At 44.3% G+C, this 25,046-nt stretch overlaps 2 long non-coding RNA genes across 3 annotated transcripts in view; one reads left to right on the forward strand and one right to left on the reverse strand.

Annotated features, from left to right (window-relative positions):
• The window catches only part of LOC132825984 (uncharacterized), a 65,201-nt gene that overhangs the window by 14,263 nt on the left and 25,892 nt on the right, over nt 1-25,046 (reverse strand). The gene's annotated exons all lie outside the window — the stretch shown is intronic.
• LOC132825983 (uncharacterized) overlaps nt 1-25,046 on the forward strand; it is a 45,426-nt gene that overhangs the window by 1,804 nt on the left and 18,576 nt on the right. Inside the window, exons 1-4 of one of the 2 annotated variants that reach the window (XR_009645833.1) lie at nt 10,205-10,288; nt 11,278-11,387; nt 14,272-14,380; nt 18,701-18,807. This is a non-coding gene — a long non-coding RNA (uncharacterized LOC132825983). Of the gene's footprint in view, nt 1-10,204; nt 10,289-11,277; nt 11,388-14,271; nt 14,381-18,700; nt 18,808-25,046 lie in introns of those variants that run through there. The other variant, XR_009645834.1, reaches the window with a different exon arrangement.

A 25,046-nucleotide genomic window follows, 5' to 3' on the forward strand; every position in this document is an offset into this window, starting at 1 on the left:
CTCGTTTTTTTGAAGCCATGACACAGATGAGTGATGAAGGCAGATTGTGGACGTTGTCTATATGGACACTGAATGATGTTCCACAAAGCAGACTGGTTAGCAGGGTTAGATAACATGAAATCTTGGGAGAACTAGCCATTTGGATACAAAACTGAAGGTAGGAGGCAGAGGATTGCTTTGTGGGCTGGAGGTCTGTGAGCAGCAGTATGCTGCAGAAATGGATATTGAGTTTACAGAAGACACCAAAATTGGAGGTGTAGTGGACAATGAAGAAGGTTAGTTTAGAATGCAACAGGATCTTGACCAGATGGGCCATTGGGCCGAGGAATGGCAGACTGGGTTCAATTTAGACAAATGTAAGCTGTTGGATTTTGGAAAGGCAAATCAGGGCAGGACTTATACACTTAATGGTAAAGTCCTTGGGAATGTTGCTGAACATAGAGACCATGGAGTGCAGGTTCATTGTTCCTTGAAAGTAGAGTCGCAGATCAGCAGACTAGTGAAGGTAGTTTTGTATGCTTATATTTATTGGTCAATGCGTTGAGTGCAGAAGCTGGGATGTCAAATTGTGACTGGACAGGACATTGATTAAGCCATTTTGGGAATTCTGTTTTAAGTTTGAAATTCCCTGTTCTGGAAAGGATGTTGTGAATCTTGAAAGAGTTCAGACAAGATTTACAAAGACTTTGTTAGGGTTGGAGGATTTGGGTTACAGGGAGAGGCTGAATAGGCCGGGGTTAATTTCCCTGGAGAGTCAAAGACTGAGAGGTGAGTTCATATAGATTTATAAAATCATGAGGGACGTGGATAAGGTGAGCAGCCAGGGTCTTTCCCCCCAGGTTAGGTGGGTTCTAAACAAGATCACGTGGGCTTAAGTTGACAGGTCAAAGATTTAAAACGGATCTAAGGGACAAAGTTTTCAAGCTGTGTGTGGGGAATGAGCTGTAGTGGAGGCTGATACAATTACAACATTTGAAAGGCATCAGATTGGGTACGTGAATTGGAAGTTTTGAATGTTTTGACCAATTGCTGGCAAATGGGGCTCCATTTTTTGAGGATTCCTCGTTGGCATGGACAAATTGGACCAAAGGTCTGTTTCTGTGTTGTACATCTCTATGATACTAATAAATGAAAATAGGATGTGTTCCTCTATTGTGGAGAGCTAGCAGAAGCACAGATAATCATCCTTGGAGCTGAGAAGGTTAGGCTGTGATTTTTACCAGGTGCAAATTTGTTTCTAGGTTATCTAATCTGCAGAGGGGAATTATTAACAATGTCACAATTTTAGTAACTATTTTCAGGTAACTGGTAAATAATGTGAATATGTGAACATTATTTTATTCAGTAAGTTCTGAGCGTCTGGAACAGTCTAAATAGCAGCTGGACACAGACTCCGCAGTTATTCATAAACAGATTTGGAATTTTACTTTTTAAGGGAAGATTTGGGGGGCTATGGGCAAATGGGAAGGGAATTGGGACAGATTTGCAGCATCTCCAGAGGGAGAGAATACAGCCCCAATGGGCTGAATAGCCCCCAGCCCCTGTGCTCTGTGATACTGCCCCATTGACTGTAAAAGTTGAAGCTCATCCCAGGGCAGAGAGAGGGAGGATCCCACCACTCACCTCACAATGGGCCCCGGATGATTGATGTCAGCGCAGGCCAATAGGGGGCAGAGGGCAGTACTGGAGGACCAGGTCGTACTAGTTTGTCCTCCAACCAATCGGAGTGAATGAGGGCATCCTCAAGGCTGGAACTAAAGAAAGGCACATATCGCAGAGATTTGAGAAACTGGAGGACATGAGACAGGGAGCGTTCTGTGGCTGGTGAGGAATTATATATAAATAAGGAAGAGTTGTGAGGCTGGATGAGGTGGCAGTGTTCGGGAGAGTTGAGGATGGAGGAATTTAGAGTTAGTGAGAATTGGAGTCATAATGTTATACAGCAAGGAAACAGGCCCTGTGGGCCAACCAGTCCATGCCGACCATAATTCCAAACCGAACTAATTGTACCTGCCTCCGCTTGGTCCACATCCATCCAAATATTTCCTATTTATGTCCTTATCTGAATGTCTTTTAAATATTGTAATTGTATTCACAGCTACCACTTCCTCTGGAAGTTCATTCCACGTGTGTAAATTGTTTTTTTTTAGAACCCTAATGTCTTTTCTCAAACCTTTCTCATCTCTTCCCAAAATGTATGCACCCGAGTTTTGAATCCCCCCCCCCCCTCCCCCAGCTATCCCCCTTATCTACACTCTTTCTGATTTTATAAACCTCTAATAAGGTCACCCCTCAACCTCGTGCACTCCAGTGAAAACATTCCCAGCCTATCCAGCCTCTCCTTAGAACACAATCCCTCCATTCATAGCAACATGCTGGTAAATCTCTTCTGAACCTGCTCCAATTTAATAATATCCTTCCTATAACACCACAACCAGAACTGGACAGAGTATTCCAGAAGAGGCCCTCCCAGCATCCTGTACATCCTCAACATAACATCCCAACTCCTGTACTGAAAGGTTTAAACAGTGAAGGCAAGCCTGCTAAATACCTTCTTAACCATCTACATGTGGCACAGACTTCAAAGTTGTGAAGCCCTCGGTCTCTTTGTTCCCATATCACTACTCAAGGCCCTACTTTTATTGAGTGTAAGTCCTGCCCACGTTTGTTTTGTCAGGATGTTATACTTTGCATTTATTCCAATCCAAAAAAAATGAGTATAAATGCAGTAGGAGTATAATTCAAAGGGAGATCAGGAGGCAAAAAAGGACGCGAGATAGCTTTGGCAAATAGGGTTAAGGATAATCTAAAGGGCTTTTGTAATCATTGTGATCTCCTCTGGAGTAGAGTTGACTTGCATAAGAAGGATGGATTATACTTGAATTGGAAGGTGTCTAATATCCAGGCAGGGAGATTTGTTAGTGATACTCGTGAGGCATTAAACCAGTGAGGGAGTGGGTGTAAACCCAAGAAGATAGTGAGAAAAGAGGTATGTCTGAGGCTGGTACAGTTCAGAAGTCAAATAGTCAAGGCAGGCAAGGACAAGGCACAGAATGAAGTCGGACTGAGCAGTTGCACTGCATTTACCTCCATGCACGTGGCCTGACAGGGAAGGTAGATGGGCTCAGGGTATGGTTTTGAACATGGCACTGGGATATTATCAGAATTATAGAGGCATCACCCCCCTCAGGGATGGATAGGACTGGCAGCTTAATGTTCCAGGGTATAGATGCTATAGAAAGGATAGAAAGGAGGACAAGAGGGGAGGGGGAGTGGCATTTTTAATTCAGGATAGCATTATGTTTTTTTGCTGAGGGAGGATATTCCTGGCAGTACGCCTAGTGAAGTTATTTAGGTGGAACTGGGAAATAAGAAAGGGATGATCACCTTATTGGGGTTTTCTGCATGGGTTTATTCTGGGTCCTCTGGTATCCTCCCACAGTCCAAAGATGTGCAGGGTAGGTTGGATTGTCCAGGCTGAATTACCCACAGTATTCAGGGATGTGTAGGTTGGGTGGATTATCCAGGCTGAATTACCCACAGTATTCAGGGATGTGCAGGTTGGGTGGATTATCCAGGCTGAATTACCCACAGTATTCAGGGATGTGCAGGTTGGGGGGATTATCCAGGCTGAATTGCCCACAGTATTCAGGGATGTGTAGGTTGGGTGGCCCTGGGAAATGCAATGTTACAGGGGGGGAGGTTAGGAGGCTCTCAAGGTCACTATCAATGTGATGGGCTGAATGACCTTCCACACTGTTGGGTGTCTCCGATTAATTCTACTAGTTTTAAAATAGTTACAGAACATAACAGACCAGATCTAAATGTTCAGGTTCTGAATTGGACAAAGTCTAATTTTGATGGCACAAGGCAAGAACTTTCATCTGGCCCCTCCAGCCTGCTCTGCCATTCAATAAGATCAGGGCTGATCTTTTCATGGCCCCAGCTCCACTTTCCTGCTCTCCCACCATAACCCTTAATTCCTTTCCTGTTCACAAATCTACATTTTGCCTTAAAGGCATTCAAGTTGATAATGTCAAATGCTGCACTCGGCAGGGAATTCCACAGATTCACAGCCCTTTAGCTGAAGAAGCTCCTCCTGAACTCAGTCCTAAATCTGCTCCCCCTTATTTTGAAGCTATCCTCTGTAGTTTGACCTGCCCCCAGTGGAAATAGCCTCCCTGCTTCTGTCTTATCTACTCCCTCCATAATTTTATTTGTTTCCTCTCCAACCTCCCATTCTTCTAAATTACAATGACTGTAGAACCAGTTTTCTCAATCACTCCACATACGCCACCCTCACAACTCCCAACTCAAACTAGTGACCCTCCTCTGTACTCCCTCCCGTGCCAGTACATCCTTGCTAGTGTAAGGAGACCAAACCTGTACACAGTACTCCAGGTGTGGCCTCCCCAGCCCCCTGTACAGCTGCAGCATAACCATCCCTCTAGCAATGAAGGCCAATATTCCCTTCACTGCCTTAATTACCTGCTGTACCTGCAAACCAACTTCCTGTGATTCATGCACAAGGACACCCAGCTCCCTCTGTACAGCAGCCTGCTGCATGTTTATCATTTCATCATCCAGTTTGCTGTTAGTCTGACCAAAATGGATGACCTCACATATCACAACATTGAACTCCATTTGCCAGATCCTTACCCACTCACGTAACCTCTCTGTATCCCTGTGCAGTCTGACAGTGGCCTCTGCAGACATTGCTTTACTCATCTTTGTATCAAATGTGAACTCTGACACCGTACACTTGGTCCTCAACTCCAAAACATCTGTGTAAATTGCAAAGAGTTGTAGTGCCAACACTAATCCAAACACCCGTTTATCCCCCTTATTTATTATGTTGGTGAATCGGTCCTTGTATCAATGATAATTACCCATAATGCTGTGCATCTTTACCTTATACAGCAGCCTTTTGTGTGGCAACTTATCGAATACCTTCTGGAAATCCAGGTACACCACCTCCACCGAGTCCGCCTTGTCCAACGCACTCGTTGTATCCTCAAATAGTTCCAGTAAATGTGTTAGACATGACCTGCCTTTCATGAATCCATGCTGTGTCTGCGAAATGAGACAATTTCTACCCAGATATCTCACCACTACTTCCTTGAGAGATTCAAGCATTTTCTCCACGACAGAAGTTAAGCTAACGGGTCCTTTTTTGAAAAGTAGTGCCACCACATTAGTAGCTTCCCGTCTGTCAAAACCATCCCAGAATCCAACAAATTTTAGTGAATTATCACGAGTCTATTTGTTATCTCCTCCTCCCCCTACCCCCCGCCATCTCCTTTAGTCCCCGGGATGCATTCCATTAGGGCCAGGAGACCCATCTACCTTTAGGCTGTTATCTTTCCCAACATTACCTCTTTACTGAGAATGATTGCTTCTCTGTCCTCATCTGCTATTGCCTCCATAGGCCTGTGACAATGAGAGTATATAGACAGTATGTTCCTGTTAAGGCCAAGGCTGGGAGGTGTAGAGAATGCTGCCTGTTGAATGAAATTGAGGACTGGTCAAGAAAATGAAGGAGGGATATGGCAGGTACAGAGAGCTGTGTTTGTGAGAATCCCGAGAGGAGTATAGGTGCAGTAGGAGTATACTCGAGGTAAACCAGGAGGGCAAAAAGGGGACATGAGATAGCTTTAGGAAATGGGTTTAAGGAGAATCCAAAGTGATTGTACAAATACACTAAGGACAAACGAGTAACCAGGCAGAGAATAGGTACCCGCAAACATCAAGGCTGTCTGTGGAACCGCAGGAGGTGAGAGAGGTTCTGTATGTACACATTGGAAAACAAATTTGAACGTTCCAGTCTCATGTTTTCAGTAAATGGGGAATTGCCTCAGTGTGGCTGCAGGCATGGGTGCGTGCCGCCATCTTTATTCGGGGCAAGAATTCACTGGACACGTGCGGAGCCGCCAGCTTTGTAGGGGGCACGGTGCAGCCAGGCGCATGTGCAGCCTTTCTCTGGTACAGAGTCATTGGGCAGGATTTACACAGAGCACATTCAAACTCCGAGAAATGGATGTTAATTTTTTGATTTGTTTCATCATTCATTTAAATGATTTGGTATCGTAAATGAGATTGCATGTCATACAAAATTGGAGGTATTGTGGATAATGAAGAAGGTTACCTCAGATTACAATGAGATATTGATGAGATGGAGTATTATTTAGATAAATGTGAGGTGCTGCATTTTGGAAAAGCAGATCAGGGCAGGACTTATACACTGAATGGCCAGGCCCTGGAGACGTTTGCGGAACAAAGAGACCTTGGACTGCAGGTTCATAGTCCTTGCAAGTCAAGTTGCAGGCAGATAGGATGATGAAGAAGGCGTTCAGTATATTTTCCTTTATTGGTTAGAGCAGTGAGTATAGGATGTGGGAGGTCATGTTGCTGTACAGGACATTCGTTAGACAACTTTTGGAATATTGTGTGCAATTCTGGCCTGCCTCCTATCAGAAGGGTGCTGTGAAACTTGAAAGGTTTCAAAAAAGAATTCCAAGGACTTATTAGGGTTTGAGATTGAACTACAGGTTGAGGCATAAAAGGCTGGGGCTGTTTTCCCTGGAGGACCCTAAGCTGAGCGGTGATGTTATGGAGGTTTATACTATCATGAGGGGCATGAATGGAGTAAATGAACAAGGTGTTTTCCCTGGTGTGGTGGTGTCCAGATGTAGAGGGCATTGCCTTAGGGTGAACGGGGAAAAAAATTCAAAGGGGACTAAAGGGCAATTCTTTCATGCAGTGGGTGGAATGAGCTGCCAGAGGAAGTGGTGGAGGCTAGTACAATTAAAACTTGTTAAAGGCATCTAAATAGACACATGATATGATGAGGAAGCATTTGCATGGATTTGAGCCAAGTGCTGGCAAATGGGAATAGATTAGGTTCGGATACCTGGTTGGCTTGGATGAGTTAGACTGAAGGGTCTGTGTTGGTGCTATACATCTCTGACTGTGGGATCATAACAACTTATACTGTTGATTCATCTCTGGGCTCCCTCATGACCACTTTGTTAATGTCTAGCTTCCACAGTCTCGAACAATGGGTGTATTTTTGGTCTGTTTAGTATTTTACTATTACTTTTACAGACATTTTTGTAAGCTAATTTTTCACTGCCATCCAGCCTCTGACCATGTGTTGCTTATTATTTTTTTCTGGAAAATCTTTGACAGTCAAGAATTCTTTTTTCCATTGAGCAAGTGTATTTTCCTTCCATTTCTGACTATCACATTCTGCACCATTTTCATTTCCTGTGATCCGTTTTGCACTCTCTGAAACATCAACTGTGTTTCTCCTTCCACAGATCCCAGTGATTAATGCCAAAGCCCTGTTGCCTGTGGACAGGGTGATGTTTGACTTTCTTGTACAGCTGCAGTTTGTGTGGTGAAGGTGCTCCCACAATGTGGTTGGGTAGGAGATGTTACAGATTATTCATTACAGCAACAGTGATGATGTGAAGATCATGCCCCAATCAACAACAGTTTGTAGTTTTATTATCCTGCTTATAATTTCTCAAAAATATTATTGGGAACTTTAGACATCAGGCCAGAGATGGTGATATTAGGTCAGCTGACCAAAAGCATTGCCAAATAAGCAGGTTTTGAGGAATGTCTCAAAGGAGGAAAGCAGACCTGTGAGGTTTTGGCTGCGAATTTCAGACCTTGTTGCTTTGGCAACTGTAAAAGCAGCCACACAGGTGAAGTAATGAATTAACAGATCATTGTGAATCTCGAACAGAATGGGTTGTCGAGGTCTCAAAGGGTGTGTGATGCAGCGAGCTAGGGATGATCACAACCAGGAATTACATCAAGGGTGAGAATTTTAAATTGAGGGATGTGGGCCGGATGCTGGAAGATGAGACTAGATTGGGTTGGGATATCTGGTCGGCATGGATAGGTTGGGTCGACAGGTCTGTATCCATGCTGTACACCTCTGTGGCACTACGTTGTTGATTATGAAGTTGGATCAACAAGTGTTGGTACGAGGGAGTACTTGGGCAGCAGAGATTTAGGTTTTCTTGAGATTACACGGAGGTTGAATGTGGGAAGTTGGCCAGGAGTGTGTTTGGATAATTAAGCCTGGATATAACATATGATGGATGAGAGTTTGAGTATATGAGCTGATGTGAAGGTGGAATCAGCTAGAAATAGTGGTGTTGGAGTGGGACTGGGCTGTCCCCCTCACCTCACCTCTGGTATTCAGCTGGTTGTCAGGTTGTGAATCAGGGCAGTAACACAACCGGGAGCTGAGTGGCCCTGGTGGAGCCTAAAATGCGTGTCACTCAGCTGGCTGTTGCCTAGGAACTGCTGCTTGATAGCCCTGTTGATGACATCTTCCATCACTTTACTGCTGATCGAGTGTGGACTGAGGTGGAAATTGCCTGGGTTGGATTGCCCTGGGTTTTTGTGTTGAACATCCCTGGGCAATGTTCCACATTGTCAGTAGATGCCAGTGCTGGAGCGGTACGTGGCTCGGTGGGTGGCAAGTTCTGGAGCACAAGCTATCAGTATTATTGCCAGAATATTGGCAGGGCCGATAGCCTTTGCACTACTTAACCACTTCCTGATGTTATTCAAACTGAATAGAATTGGCTTAAAACTTACATCTGTGATGTTAGAAACCACTGGAGAAGGCTGAGATGGATCATCCCACTTTGCACTTCTGGCTGCAGATTGCTGCAAATGCTGTCACCTTATCTGGTGCTTGTACTGCTGGAGGAGCCTCACATATAAGGGTGGGGATATCTGTGATGCTTCCTCCAATGAGTTGTGAACGGTGATGGACAATTAAACAACTGGGTGTGGCAGAACTGCAGAGTTCTGATCTGATCCATTGGATGTAGGATCACTTAGCTCTGTTGTGTGCTGCTGATGCTGTTTGATATGCAGATGGTCCTGTTTGGTAGCTTCACCAGGTTGGCATTTCATTTTTAGTTATGCCTGGTGCTGCTCATGGCATGCCCTCCTTTCCTGTCCATTGTGATGGGTGAGTGCGGGATGTACAAACCCATGAGATTACAGATTGTGCTGGAGTACAGTTCTACTGTTGTTGATGACCCACAGTATCTCCGAGGTATCCTACATCCTACAGTTTGAGATCCTACATCTCTTCAAAGTCTGCCCCATTTAGCACGGTGATAGTGTCACTCAACACAATGGAGGTTTTCTCAGCTTTAAGCCAAGACTTGTGTCTCCAAATGGAATGTGTGATGGTCGCTCTTACCGATACTGTCATGGACAGATGTATCTGCTCCTGGTCAATGCATAACAATGAGATAAAGTATGTTTTTCCCTCTTGTTGGTTCCCTCACCCCCCACTGCAGACTCAGTTGAACAGCTATATCCTTCAGGACCTGGCCAGCTCAGTCAGTAATTCTGTCACAGAGTTGATCTCGATTGTGGACAGTGAAATCCTGTACCCAGAGTACATTTGACACCATTTTACTTCCTCAGTGCTTCCTTCAAATGTTGTTCAACATGAACGAGAAGTGATTCATCAGCCAAGGGAGGACGGTACATGGTAGTCAGCAGGAGCCATGAGACTTCCTGGTGTCCGGATTTAGTGCTGAGTACTCCAAGGACAAATCCTCCCTGTCTGTGCCACGGCCTCTGCCTGGTCTGTCCGGCTGGTGGGACAGGACATATCCAAAGATTTCAGGAGAAAGTGAAGACTGCAGATGCTGGAGATCAGAGTCGAGAGTGTGGTGCTGGAAAAGCACAGCAGGTCAAGCTGATGAAGGGCTTAGGCTCGAAACGTCGATTCTCCTTCTCCTCAGATGCTGCCTGACCTGTCGTGCTTTTCCATCACCACACTCTCAATATCTAGGGATGGTGATGGTGGTGTCTGGTCATTGTCTGTAAGGGATGACTCCGTGAGTATGAGTATGTCAGGCTGTTCCTTGATTGGTCTGTGAGACAGCTCTGCACATTTTGGCACCAAACTCCAGATGTTAGTCTGGAGGACGTTGCACCATCGAGAGGGCTGATTCTATGGTTGTATTTTCTGGTGCCCTGTTAGATACCGAGTGGTCCACCCAGTTTCATTCCTGTGTTGAGACTTTGCAGTGATTAATACAGTGAGTAGCTGGCTGGGCCACTGTTGGGTTGGCAGGAATTTTTTTTTGCCATTGACAATGATTCCATGGAGATCAGGAGATTCCTAATTCCGGTTATTTTTTTCTTGAATTCAGATTCCACCATCTGCCAAATTAGGATTCGAACCAGGACTTCAGTCGTTTGCTTTTATATTTTGGATAAAAGTCAAATACATTAGGTTTGTTCACTCACTTTAAATATCACTTACCCAGGTTTTGTTTCTTTGTGAAACACTGTCCATCATCCTGTCTCCTCCATCCTTCTCTCCAACAACAAGAGTTTGGAGCGTATGGAGTTTCTCTGTCACTAAGACTGAGATGATCCGATCTGCTGCTTCCCTCCCTCCCTCCCACTAGCCCATGGAGCCAAACTGTCTCATGTGTTCCCGGTTTTTGTCCTAAACTTACATCTTCCTCCAGTCTCTTGTCAAGCCTTATCAGAGCTCACCTTGACCCTTTACCCTAATTTCACTAAACTATAGACTTTCCAACTCTCTTTCCTCATCATCATCATCAGTCCCCCGCACCCATTCACAGATATTGTTCCTTGTTCTGTCTTTTCTGGTTATGTCCTTCTCTCCCAAAATCCTGCTCCATCTCCACTCTCCCTTTCCTTTCTGAATTCCTTGCATTTGGTGTCCTTGGTCCCTTCTGTATCTCACGGACATACTGCCAGGAGGTGACATTGTGCAAAAGCACCATGTTGGGTTTCACATGTACACTGACGATGCCCAGCTCTCCCTCCCCATCATTACTCCACTGTTACTCAGTTATCAAACTGCTTACCACATTCCCACTACTCGATTAGGTGCAGTTTCCTCCAATGAAACATTGTAATGGTTAAACCCGTTGCCTGACAAATTCCTTTCCCTTACTGCTGAGCCCCTCCCTCTCACTGGGAACTATGCAGCAGAACTACACACTTCACAATATTGAGTTATATCTGACCCCATGGTGACCTTCTGATCAGACATCTACACAATCGCAAACACCAGGAATTATTGGGGGCAAGGTACAGTGAGGTGAATGTGCATGTCCCCTTCCTAGGATGGGGCGGGTTTGTACGATTTAAAGAGTGGCATTTACACATCAAGCACATACCAAGAGAAAAGTATGTCTTTATATTCTTCCTGTACTGACTGAGTTTTGTTTTGTGAATTCATTTCAGAGGATATTAAATCAGAATAATTGTGGCTGGGATCTCAAAAGCAAGTTTTTACAGTCAATGGAGTCATCAGGATCTGAATATCATTGGCATTTAACTGTGGAAGGAAACAGGTTTGTCTGTTCTGTTTGTGGGAAAATATCTCCAATATTTTTGTTAAGCAGAAAGATGTACAAATTCGTACATCTGGGGTTACAAAGGGCTGAATTGAAAGATGAGGTGCTGTCCCTGAGCTCCCATTGAGATGCATTGGAACAGTACAGGAGGCTGAGGGCAGTGTAGGTGTGAGCAGACAATGACAATGACAGGGCTGCACTGAGAGGGCTGCTTGGCTCAACGAGTCTGTTTTGGAGTTGGGTGTAAACAGAGTGAGGGGAGACAGGGAGAACGTGAAGCTGAAACTCAGTTTTAGTTCAGGCCATTCAGAAATTTACATGGTCCCAATGGGAACAGCCAGTTTTTATGTGATACGTGCAGAGTAGTTAACAGTTCTAAAAATATTTTTCCTGAGGGCAGTTGAGAGTTAACCACATTGCTGTGGGTCTGGAGTCACACGTAGGCCAGACCAGGTGAGGATGACCGTTTCCTTCCCTACAGGACATGAGTGAACCAGATGGGTTTCTAACAATTGACAATAGTTTCATGGTCATCATTCACCTTTTCGCTCTAGATTGTATTGAATTCGATGCCGCCATTAGCCATGTTGGGATTCTATCCCTAATCCTCGGAACATTGCACATGTCACTCATCTGGCAGGAATACCATTAAGCCATTGCCTCCCCTTTTTAGCAATGTTTAAAAGAATGTTCTGTCATTCTACATGTGCAATGTGAGATGAAAATACTGCAACGTCCATGTGTCAGCCTCTCCAAAAGGTCAATCAACAAATTTGTTTGGGGGCGAAATATTTCCCTTTTTTTTGGTGGGGAGGGGGTTTATTGAACAAAAATGAATCCAAATAAAATTCTTATGCCACGGAAATGTAATTTCTGAAGCCGGAGGGGGATTACAGAGACAGGGAGGGTTGTGGGGACGGAGGGGGATTACAGAGACAGGGAGGGTTGTGGGGCCGGAGGGGGATTACAGAGACAGGGAGGGTTGTGCGGCCGGAGGGGGATTGTTGTCCAAACATCACTGTTGTGTACATGGACTGCAGCATTTCAGGGAGGCGGTTAACCACCACCTTTCTCCAAGACAAGTAAAGGTGGCCAATAAATACTGGTCTGGGCAGCAAAGGCAACCCCAGTGAATAAAACCAAGCAGTGACCTCTCTGAGCCGACTTGCTGTGAAGTTAAAAATCTCTCTAGAAATGGAGCGGGCAGAGAAGAGAAACAGTGACATTTCACAGCTGCCCTCAGAGAGACCTCACCCTTGGAAGTACTCAGAGCCGGGGATCAGCTCAGTGAGTTTCAGTCTCTTTAAATATCAATCTTAGTCGGTTTTATTTTATTAAATCTACAATAGTGAGTAAGGTGAGGATTTCTTTTTAATGTCTTACAGTCTCTTGATGAAATGTTTAAGATCTGAAATGTAAGCATTGCTATTCTCGGGCAGTATTTTTTGAGCAGTAAGACTGTGTCTTTGTCTTGGTCTGTAGGTTGTTAAGGCAGAGAGATGGCCTGTTGTAGAGTGGCGTGCTGTTCCTGTCGGATGTGGGAGATTAGGGAGAGTTTCAATGATCCTGATGATTATGTCTGCAGGAAATGTGATTGAAAATCCTTTTGGATCACATGGATTGGTGGAGGAGTGATTAAAGGCAGTGAGGAATTGACAGGAGCCGGGGGGTGTGATAGGTGGCAGTCTCAGGAATGCAGGATACTGCAGATACAGTCAGGTAGATGGGTTACCTCCAGGAAAGCTAGGAGGGGTAGGTAGGTACTGCAGGAGTCTCCTGTGGCTATCCCCATCTCAGACAAGTATATGGTTTTGGAAAATGTAGGTGGCAATAGACTTTCAGGGGAATGTAGCACTGACAGCCAAGTTACAGGTACTGAGACTGGCTTCTAACATAAAGTGAGGTATATCTAGTTCCACACGATCGATGGTGATAGAGGACTCTCTAGTCAGGGGCACAGTCTGCCATTTCTGCAGCTGACAGTGAGAGATCAGAATGGGGTGGTGCTGCCCTGGTGTCAGTGTCAAGGATGTCTCTCAGAGGGAGCAGAATATTCTCAAAAGAGAAAATAACCGGTGGGAGGACATTGTACATTGGTACCAATGGCATAGGAAGGGGAAAGCATGGGGTCCTGACGAGCAGGGAGATTTGCGAGTGCCATTCGGGAGGCATTAAACCAGTGAGGGAGTCAGGAGAAAGTGAGAGAGTGAGAAAAGAGGTGAGTCTGAGGCTGATACTGTTCACCAGTCAGACTGTCAAGGCAGGCAAGAGCAAGTCACAGAATGAGGTGGGACGGACCAGTTGCACTGCATTTAATTCAGTGCAAGAGACCTGACAGGTCAGGCAGGTGGGCTCAGGGTATGGTTTTGAACATGGCACTGGGATATTACAGCAATTACAGAGGCATCACTCAGGGATGGATAGGACTGGCAGCTTAATGTTCCAGGGTATCGATGCTATAGCAAGGATAGAAAGGGACCAACACAGCAGGGGGAGAGGTGTTTTTGATTAGGGATAACATTACAGCTGGGCTTCAGGAGGATATTCCTGGGAGTACATCCAGGCAAGTTATTTGGTTGGTACTGAGAAATAAGAAAGGGATGACCATCTTACTGGGATTGTATTATGGACTCTCTCCCAATAGTCAGCGGGGAATTGAGACACAATTTTACCAGGAGACCTCAGTTATCTGTAAGAATAATATGGATGCAATGATAAGGGGTTTTAACTTTACCAACACAGCCTCGGAGTGATGTAGTGTTAAGGGCTTGGATGTAAAGGTATTTGTTCAGTGTGTACGAGAACGTTTCTGATTGAGTTTGTTGGATGTACCTACGATAGAAGGAACAAAACCTGACCTGTTTTCTTTATTCATTCACAGGATGAGGCTGTCACTGGCTCGGCCAGCATTTATTGCTGCGTTTACCCAGAGGGCAGTTAAGAGTCAACCACGTTGCTATAGGTCTGGAGTTCCATGCAGACTAGACCAGGTAAGGATGGCATTTTCCTTCCCTAAAGGTCATGAGTGAACCACGTGGGTTTTTCCAATAATTGGCAATGGATTCCTGTCGTCACTAGATTATTTTTTCCAGATATTTATTGAATTTACGTTCCAAAATCTGCCGTGATGGGATTCAAACCCGGGTCGCCAGAACGTTATCTGGGTCTCTGAATTAACTGTCTAGCAATAATTTCACTCCGTCATCGCTGCCTCTTAGGAAATGAGGCAGGGTGAGTGACTGAGGTATCAGTGGGGCAGCGCATCAGCACCAAAGATCCCACAGTATTGTGGCTCAGTCGTTAGTGCTGCTTCCTCAGCACCAGGGACCTGGGTTTGATTCTAGCCTCGGGCGACTGTCTGTGTTGGAGTTGGCACATTCTCCCCAGTGTCTGTGAGGATTTCCTTCGGGTGTTCCAGTTTGCTCCCACAGTCCAAAGATGTGTAGGTTAGTTGGATGAATCATGTTAAATTTCCCATAGTGTCTAGATGCAGTATATGAGGTTTTGGGATGTGCAGGCAAATCTCTGCCTGATGTGAAAAGATCCTTTTGGGGTCTTGGACAGAGGTCAGAGGGAGGTGTGGCCGCATGTTTTACATTTCCTGTGACGGTAAGGGAGGGTCAAGGGTGTGGAGCGTGGGTTGGTGGGAGAGTGTGGACTGAACAAGGAAGGCGCAACGGGACAGAAATGATCAGGGAGAGTCAATGTGGCTTTGTACATGCACAATTGGGTCTCACTAACTTGAGTGAGTGTTTTGAAGTGACAAAGAAAATTGATTAAACCAGGCGGTGAATGCTGTTTATATGGACATTCAACAAGGTTCCACAAAGCAGACTGGTTAGCAGGGTTAGATCACATGGAATGCAGAGAGAGCAAGCCATTACAAAACTACCTTGAAGGTAGGAGACCGAGGATGATGGAGGGTTGCTTTGCACACTGGAGGTCTGTGAGCAGCAGTGTGATGCAATGATGGATATTGGGCCCTTAAATAAATGACTTGGATGTGAATATATGAGGTATGGTCAGTAGGTTTACAGAAGACACCAAAATTGGAGGTGTCATGGACAGTGAAGAAGGTTAGCTCAGAATACAACAGGATCTTGATCAGGTGGGCCATTGGAGCAAGGAATGGCAGACGGAGTTCAATTTAGATAAATGTGAGCTGTTGTACTTTGGAAAGGCAAATCAGGGCAGGACTTGTGCACTTATGGTAATGTCCTGGGGAGCGTTGCTGAACAAAGAGACCTTGGAATGCAGGTTCATAGTTCCTTGAAAGTAGAGTCCCAGGGAGGCGAGGGAGTGAATGCAGCATTTGGTACGCTCCCCGTTATTGGTCAATGCATTGAATGCAGCTGTTGTGATGTCATATTGTGGCTGTACAGGATATTGATGAAGGCCCTTCTGGAATTCTGTTTTCAGTTCCAATCTCCCTGTTCTTGGAATAATGTTGAGAAACTTGAAAGGGTTCAGAAAATATTTGCAAGGACTTTCCCGGGGATGGACGGTTTGAGCTATTGGGAAAGGCTGAATAGGCTGGGACTATTTTCCCTGGAGAGTTGGAGGCTGAGAGGTGATCTTATAAAATCATGAAGGGCAAGGATAAGGTGTGCAGTCAGGGACTTCTTCCCAAGTTCGGTGGGTCCGAAAATAGAGGGTACAGGCTTAAGGCGAGAGGGAAAAGGTTTAAAAGGAATCTAAGGGGCATCTTATTCACGTTGAGGGCATTGCATGTATGGAATGAACTGCCAGAGGAAGGGGTGGAGGCTAGAACAATTGCAGCATTTAAAAGGCATCTGATTGGGTACATGAAGAGGGAGGTTTTAGAGGGATGAGGGTGAACCGCTGGCAAATGGGACTCCATTAAGGCTCTCCATTATTGGTCAATGCATTGAATACAGAAGCTGGGATGTCATATTGTGGTTGAACAGGACGTTGATTAAGCCATTTCTGGAATTCTGTTTTCAGTTTGAATTTCCCTGCTCTGGGAAGGATGTTGTGAAACTTGAAAAGGTTTGGATAAGATTTACAAAAACGTTGCCAGGATTGGAGGATTTGGGCTACAGGGAGAGGCTGAATCGGCTGGGGCTATTTTCTCTGGAGAGTCAAAGACTGAGGGGTGACTTCATGGAGATTTATAAAATCACGAGGGGCATGGATAAGGTGAGCAGCTGGGGTCCTATTTCCTCAGGTTAGATGGGTCCAAAACTAGAGCACATGGGTTTAAGTTGAGAGGGCAAACATTTAAAAGGGATCTAAGTGGCGACTTTTTCAAGCTGAGTGTGGTGTGTGTATGGGAGGGGCTACCAGATGAAGTAGTGGAGGCTGATAAAATCACAACATTTAAAAGGCTTCCAATTGGGTACATGAATAGGAAGGGTTTTGATGGATACAGACCAATAGATGGTAAATGGGAATCCATTAGTTTAGGATTCCTTGTTGGCATGGACGAATTGGACGGAAGGTCTGTTTCTTTGATCTTAATAAATTAAGATGCATTCCTCTCTTTTGTGCAGAGCTATCTGAAGCAAAGATAATTACCTTGGAGCTGAGAAGGTGAAGCAGTGATTTTGATCTGGTGCAGATTTGGTTCCAAGGTCTTGAATTTGCAAAGAGAGAGAAGAATTGTTAACCCTGTCACAATTTTTAGTAACTACTTTCAAGTAATTGGCAAATAATACAAGGTGAAAATGTGAACACTATTTTACTCAGTAAGTTCTGAGCATCTGGAACAGTCTGAACGACATAGATTCAGCAGGTATTCTGAAACAGACTTGGAATTTTACTTTTTAAGGAAAGATTTGGGAGGCTATGGGCTCATGGGAGGGGACTTGGGACAGATTTGCAGCATCTCCAGAGGGGGAGAGTACAGCCCCAATGGGCCGAAGAGCCCCCAGCCCCTGTGCTCTGTGATACTGCCCCATTCACTGTGAATGATGAAGCTCATCCCAGGGCAGAGAGAGGGAGGAGCCAACCACTCACCTCACAATGGGGGATGGCTTAATTAACGGCAGCTCCAGACCAATAGGAGGAGAGTCTGTGTGGTCCTGCAGCCAATGGGAGTGAATGAGGGGTGTGGCCAGCAAGACATCACCTGTCCATGAGCTGTGCAGGTGCAGTGTCACTGGGTGGGGGTGGGAGAGACAGCAGAGACTGGGACAGAGGCTGTTGGACCTGAATTACAAACTCCCGGTAAATTAAAACCAAACGAACTGCGGATGCTGTAAATCAGAAACAACAACCAGGAGGTTCTGGAGAAGCTCAGCAGGTCTGGCAGCATCTGTGATGAGAAATCGGAGTTAAAGTTTACGATCCGGTGTTCCTTCCACAGAACAGATGTCACTGAGAAAAAAAAGTCAAGTTTATGTGCAGAAGATAGTGTTTTTTTGGGGGTGGGGGGCAAGATAAAAGGAGTAAAGGGTAGGTGTGGATAGAGTGAGAAGAACAGTTGGATAAAGGAGTGGATAACCATCTGGCTGGGCGAAGGTGACTAGCTGTTAATGGAGACTGTTAGTGGCAAATCATAGGTGGTGTGTAATGACAGGCTGTGAGAGCAAGGCCTGGTGTGTGGGGTAGGGGGCTATGACATGGGGTTGTTAAGCTACTGTTAGCCACTAACTGTCTCCGTTGTAAGCTGTTGCCCATCTATATCACTCCACGATTGGAACTGCCGAGGACACAGACATTTGGAATATCCTCCCTCACCCCCACTCTGTCCGCCTTGAAGATGTATCTAAAAATTGTTCTTTAATCAACGTTTCCATCATTCGTGAAGCATTTTAGGAGATTTGTCAATGTGAAAGGCTCCATACAATGCAGGTAGTTGTTGTTATTGTCTGACATCAGGAGAAACAGGGATGAGCCCTCTCTCTCTCTCATACCTGATGAACAGCAGCAAAAGCAGGAAGCACTGAGCATGCTCCAGCCCACAATGGGCCTCGGATTATTGATGTCAGCGCAGGACCAATGAGTGGGGGGACGAGGCTGGAGGACCAGGATGTGCCAGTTGGTCCTTCAACCAATCGGAGTGAATGTGGGGCGGGACAATACTTTACCACCTGATAAACCTCACTGACAGCACAGTGTGTGTTGTGGCCAAGGCATTGGAAATGTGTGAAGGTGCAGGGCAGGGGAAAGGAAAGACATATTGACCAGGAAGAGAATGGAATTTTCATGGTATGGAATGAGGGGTTTTACAGAACTTAGTGCACATTGTAAAACACAAATTTGAAAATCCCAAATGCTGCAACACTTTCCTCCCTGTAATGCATTTAGCACTGCCTGAAATATCAGCTGTGTTTCTCCTTCCACAGATCCCAATGATCAATGCCAAAGCCCCATTGCCTGTGGAGAAGGTGATGTTTGACTTCCCTGTACAGCTACAGTTCGTGTGGTGAAATTGCTCCCACAATGTGGTTGGGTAAGTGCTGTTATAGATTATTCACTCAGCGACAGTGAAGAGTTGACAATGTATGTGCAAATCAATAACAGTTTGTTTTTTTTTATCATGTTTATAATTCCACAGAAATACTATTGAGAGCTTCTGACATAACGCCACAGATGGGGATATTAGGTCAGGTTATCAAAAGAATTGCCAAATAAGCAGGTTTTCAGGAATAAAGGAGGAAAGCAGGTCTGAGAGGGTTAGGGTGGGAATTCCAGACCATGTTGCCTTGGCAACAGTAGAAACAGCCAGATAGATGAAGCAATGAAAAAAAAATCGTTGGGAGTCTGAAAGAAAATGAGTTGTCGGGATCTCACAGGTTGTGTGGTGCAGGGAGACAGGGATGTTCACAGCCAGGAATTACATCAAGGGTGAGAATTTTAAATTGTTGCTTGTTAATAGGAGCCTTTTGATGGATCAACAAGTTTTGGTACAAGTGAGAACTTAGACAGTCGAGTTTTAGATACTGTTGAGATTGCATGTAAGTTGAATGTGGGAGGCTGGCCAGGAGTGTGTTTGGGTAATGAAGTCTGGAGATAACACAGGGATGGGCGAGTGTTTCAGTAAATGAGCTGAGACTAGGGTGGGGTTGGGTGATTTCACGGATGTAGGAATAGTGCTTTTGGAGTAGGGCTGCTCCTCCTCATAACTCCCCCTCACCAAATCACAGAAAATGTGCCTTTTTCTATCTGTCTGTCTTTTCTGGTTATGTCCTTCTCTCCCGTTCTGCTACAAACTAATATTTGACCTCACCATTGTTGGAAAAACCTACTCCATCCCGACTCTCCCTTTCCTTTCTGAATTCCTTGTAATGTTCCAATACTGGCAACACCCTAGTAAAACTTTTCTGAACTCTTGCAAGTTTCCCAACATCTTTCCTAAAGCAGGGAGACTGGTGAATGGAAAAATAAAAACAATTTCCTGGCAATTCATAAATTGAACAACAATTACAAATACACTTTGATTAAAGGACAGAGTAATACTTAAGTGAATCACAACATTTAGTTACAAAGTAGGTAACCAGCTGACTGACAAGTAATAGGTGGGAGCATTTGTTAGTTTACTGAAGAAGATATCAACGTTATTTCAAATTTATAGCATGAGAGAATAATGTTTAATGTGTTTCAATTGTTTGGACTTGCCCCTTTGTAACAAAAAAAGATCAATCACATTACTTAAACATCGTAATCTTTAATTCTGCAACATTTTCAAATATTCTCCAGGAACTTATAAGCAACAGAATTAGATACAGGTATCACCACTATCAGAAAGTATAGCGTTATTATGAAACCTTTCACAAGCTGTTAATGCATAAATCGAAGAAGCATTAATTTATATGGGAAACATCCCCCACCCCCCCCTTTTTCGTTAAAGTGAAAATCCTCTTCAGATTTCTCTCAGTTAGAGAAACTAGGGACAACTGTAAGTCTTTTGTAAAAGCAAAGTGGCTAAAGCGAACTTTCCAAAAATGGGGGATTCCCGTACACATTTCTTGGTAACCTGACACAAATAAGCATCAGATTTGTGATTATTGATATTACATATAAAAGCAGATCTAATGTTGGATTGAAAAGCAATTCAGTCTGCGCTTAGCTACTCTCTAATCAACATTCAGAGCAGCTCTTGATATATTTCTGTTGAAGGTGTGACCTGAAACCATCCCTCAGGTCTAGTAATAGAGACACTGCCACAGCCTCACAAGCTCCTTTGATAATGTTCCCACTCAGCACGGCGGGACTGCAATATTATGTTTAATGTGGTTAATCAAATGAAAACTAATCAGCTGTTTTATTGTTGTAATTTAAATGGGAATTAATTCGGTAGTTTCTGTGTGTAATGGACTGGAAATTAAACTATTTTACAATAACAATAGAATAAAAGAATGATGGTCGTAAATAAACAGGAATCTCATGACAATTCTTTGAAAGACAAATTGACAAAACTGCGTGATCATTGTACTTTGACTGATGCATTTTTAAATCAATGTGAATATTCAGCTGAAGACAATTTCCCTTCCTTTCAACAAAGTACAGCTTCCACAATTTCAAAATGAACAGTCATTGAAAAAGGAAGGAACAAGCAGATGATAATGCTATTTTCTGTACGTAAACGTGCGATGAATTTTAAGTAAGTTTTATATATGTAAAAAGGAAACTCTTATTGTGATTCGAAATACAATAAATGTTAGCATGAAGTGAAATATAATGAAATCAATTCAACTGTGTTTTCTCAGTTAAAATACAGTTCAATATTCAAAGTAATCGAGTGATTGTACACTGCAACATCTTTACATTAATTCAGTGCTGAGACATAATTCCATATTTATACCCCTAATAGTGAAGCAAACTTGTGCCAGGAGTCAGAGGGGGTAGGGGAGGTCCTTAATGTGTACTTTGCTTCAGTATTCATGAGTGAGTGTGAACTTGTCCTTTGTGAGGACAGCGTGAAACAGGCTGAAATGCCCGAACCAGTTGATGTTAAGATGGAGAATGTGCTGAACATATTGAAAAATCATGGTGATAGATAAGACTCCTGGGCCAGAAAGGATATATTAGAATTGTAATGGAAAATGAGGGAAGGGATTACTGTGTTTTGGTGACGGTCTTTGCATCCTCATTGTCCACCGGAGTCCTACCAGATGATTGGATGGTGGCAAACATTATTCCCTTATGCAAGAAAGGCAATTGAGATAATCCTGGGAATCATCGATGAGTCAGTCTGACATCAGTTGTGGACAAATTATCGGAGAGGATTCTGAGAGACAGGATTTATGATTATTTGGAAAAGCATAGATTGATTAGAGATGGTCAGCATGGCTTTGTGAGCGGCAGGTTATGCCTCACAAACCTTATGGAATTATTTGAGGATGTGACAAACACGTTTGTGAGGACAGAGCAGTGGATGTGGTGTATCTGGATTTTAGCAAGGTGTCTGATAATGTTCCCCATGGAAGGCTCATTCACAAAATAATGAGGCATAGGATACAGGGTTATCCTGATATCATGATTCAATGTTGAGACGTTTGTGTCAGAGACTGCAAGGGGGTGACTGAGAGAAAGAAATAAGAAAAAGCAGAAAGGAAAGGAACTGGTGAGCAGAGGAGCTCCAAATGTAGTTTCTCACCCTGCCAGCATCGTATTGGGTGAGCTAGAAAACAGACTAGTCAACCAACAGCCTTACACAGTCATACACGCAGAATCATATCTTACAATGTCCCAGGCACCACCATCACCATCCCTGTATATCCTGTCCCACCAGCAGGACATGGATGTAACTGAAATGCTGGAACATGCAGGGCTATGGACTAAGGCCTGCAGAATAGGATCAATGTGATTTATTTGACATTTCTCCAGAATATTAAACTCCAGTCCAATTAGAAAATTTATTAACATCATCATCAGACTTGAACTCCAAATGTCAGATAAGAAATATCAGAAAGTTACAGCACAGATCACGGCCACTTGGCCCATCCTATATGTGTTGCTTATAATAGAACTACCCAGACTTTACAACATTCTGTACTCACCAACGAAAGCAACAATTTCAGACTGTGAACTCTGCTGTCTATATTGTTATAATCTGTTTTTCCAAAGTATTTCTTTGACAGCTGCATGTCTTGTTTCCTGGTTTCTTTCCCAGCCCTAACTCCATTCCCTGTGGCCTTGAGGGACCACCATTTCTGCTGTTTAATCTCTCCCCCCTTCCCCCTTGTGACAGACTGTCTTTTTGTCCCTGTCTGACCACCACCTTCCTCACAACCTGTTACATTTCTGATGGTTCCCAGGCCTCTAACTTTCACTGTGTCCCCTGGGTCAGTAGCACGAGTTTTGAATTCTCTTTCCCCAGAATAATTGGAAATCTTTCTGGTTGCAGTTTCCTCCAGATTTTATTTTTAAAAACAGAGCATTTGTGTCAGAGTCAAATATTCGTGAGCCTTCATCCACAATTCCGAGCATTTGGATGTAATCTGTGACCCTCCCACAGATGTGCAGGCCGTGCTAACATGGCCTGTAGTGTGCAGGTTCAGCCGGTTGGGTTAGCCATGGCAAATGTGGGGTTATGGAGGCAGGGTGGGAAAGCAGGTCATTGCAGGTTCGATGGATCGAATAGCCTCTTTCTGCACCTGTGACTCTAACTAGTTGCGATTGTCGTCACGTTTTCCTCATGCCAGGTTCTTTCAGCTCATGTACACATGCTGCCTCTATGTTTCTGTGGGTGCTCACTCAATGCTTTTCTTCTGTTTTACAGCAAATTCACACTGTGTATGTGAGGGTGAGAATGAATTAGTAAATACAAATACTCCAACCGAAACCCCTCACAGGTCAGGAACTGTTTCTGCTGCTGGCATCACTCACAAGGAACAGAAAAATAATAAAGGATTCATCCCAAATCTTACAGGAACATAGAGATTATAATTACCAGGAAAGGCTGAACAACTCAAGAAAAGAGGAGGCTGAGGGACAACCTGTCATAAGTAGGAAGCTTTGTTTTTATGGGCTCAGAGATTTGAGGTTGGAATCATTGGGTCTGGAGCATGTTTCATTGCCCCAGGTCAAAGGTGCTATCTAAATGTGTATCTTTCTTTTGTCTTTCTTCTGTGTTAACAATCAGATGGACAGGTCAATGTCTGAGTATCTTACCAAATCCCTCATTAAATCTGTCTCCCCCTACAAACTCAGGTGCCTCACCATTCACTGGGTCACAGAGAAACTCTGCTGTTACAATGTGAACTGTCTTTGCTGTCGCCTCTCCTCGTAGTTCTGCCTAATCCCCACTTCCCTTCATTAAATCCCAGCTGCCTGTAGTCCATCCACATGGGAATGTTGAAGAGCATGGCAGGAAAATGGATTGAAATCGAGAGTTCAATAGCCAGAATGAGAGAGGAAGGAGGAAATAAATGGGTTTTGTGGATCCCAGGGGATACAGACTCCGGGCTGAGTCCTTTGTGAGCATTCCCGCAGTAATATGAGACAGCATTCCATGATGAGAGTTAAACACGGATGGCAGGTAAGGGAGCCACTGAACATGAGCAGGTTTAGTTCAAACACAGGAGGTTTGTTCAGTCAGTAACAGTGTGTTAGACATGGAGGTGAAGTGAGCAGTGAGGGGAAATGTTACCACAAGCTGCAGATGGACAACTTTCATTGGAAGAGGAGGAGACCTTTCAGCCCCTCAACCATGCACTGCAATTCAATAGATCATGGCTGATTTGTGGCCTAACTTGCAGTTTTCAAAACCCTCTAAATTCCTCGATAAAATCCTCTGCAACAGACAAGATGAATATTGAAAAACTAACTATCTGCAAATGCAGGGAAATCAGAAACAAAAACAAACATTGCTGGGGAAAGTTCAACAGAACTGTCAGCATCTGTGGAGAGTGAACCTTTGTGTCAAGTGACCGGTCAGGAGACCAGCTGCAGCTGACCATTCTGCCTTTTCTGTAACACTCTCTGGAACAGGTTCTGGTGCGGGGGGAATGAGATTGTCAATAGCAACTGAGGAAACAGGAGGACATACTCAATCAGAATAAAACCCATTTTGGTCTTTCACTTTTAATTCAACTGCAAAAATTATTCATTATTATTTCCGAAATAGGATAATAGACCAGAAAGCAACTCATCATGTCATTGGGCCTGGGAAACTGTGGTAATTCTGGCCTGGTCCAGCCGACATGTGAATCCAGACCCTGAATAATGGGGTTGACTCTGAACCATCTCCTGCGCAGTCAGAATGGATGACAAATGCTGGCCCAGCAAGTGATGCCGTGATCCCATGAACAAACAAAATAAATCCAATGGCTGTGGTTACTTGTGAACTCGCCAGTGTTTCATCAAGCTGGATGTCTGAGTGAACTGCTTCCCACACTCAGAGCAGGTGAATGGCCTCTCCCCAGTGTGTATTCACTGGAGTACAGTGAGGCTGGATGGTGTCCTGAACCCAGTCCCACAGTGAGAGCACCTGAATGGTCTCCTGTTACTGGGTGAGATGATATTCACCATCCCAGGGGATACTGGGTAAAGATACCTCCAACAGGGGTCTCGTGAGAATAGATCAGGACAAACTGTTCGCATGCATGAAAGAATCAATAATGAGCAGGCACCGATGTAGAGGGATTGACAAAAGAAGCACATGTGACATGAGACAAAACGTTTTCATGCAGAAAAATGTTTATGGTCAGGAATGCACTGCCAAAGAGTGTGGTGGAGTCAGGTACA

The sequence above is a fragment of the Hemiscyllium ocellatum genome, chromosome 21, assembly GCF_020745735.1.
Source record: "Hemiscyllium ocellatum isolate sHemOce1 chromosome 21, sHemOce1.pat.X.cur, whole genome shotgun sequence".
NCBI classification, from domain to species: domain Eukaryota; kingdom Metazoa; phylum Chordata; class Chondrichthyes; order Orectolobiformes; family Hemiscylliidae; genus Hemiscyllium; species Hemiscyllium ocellatum.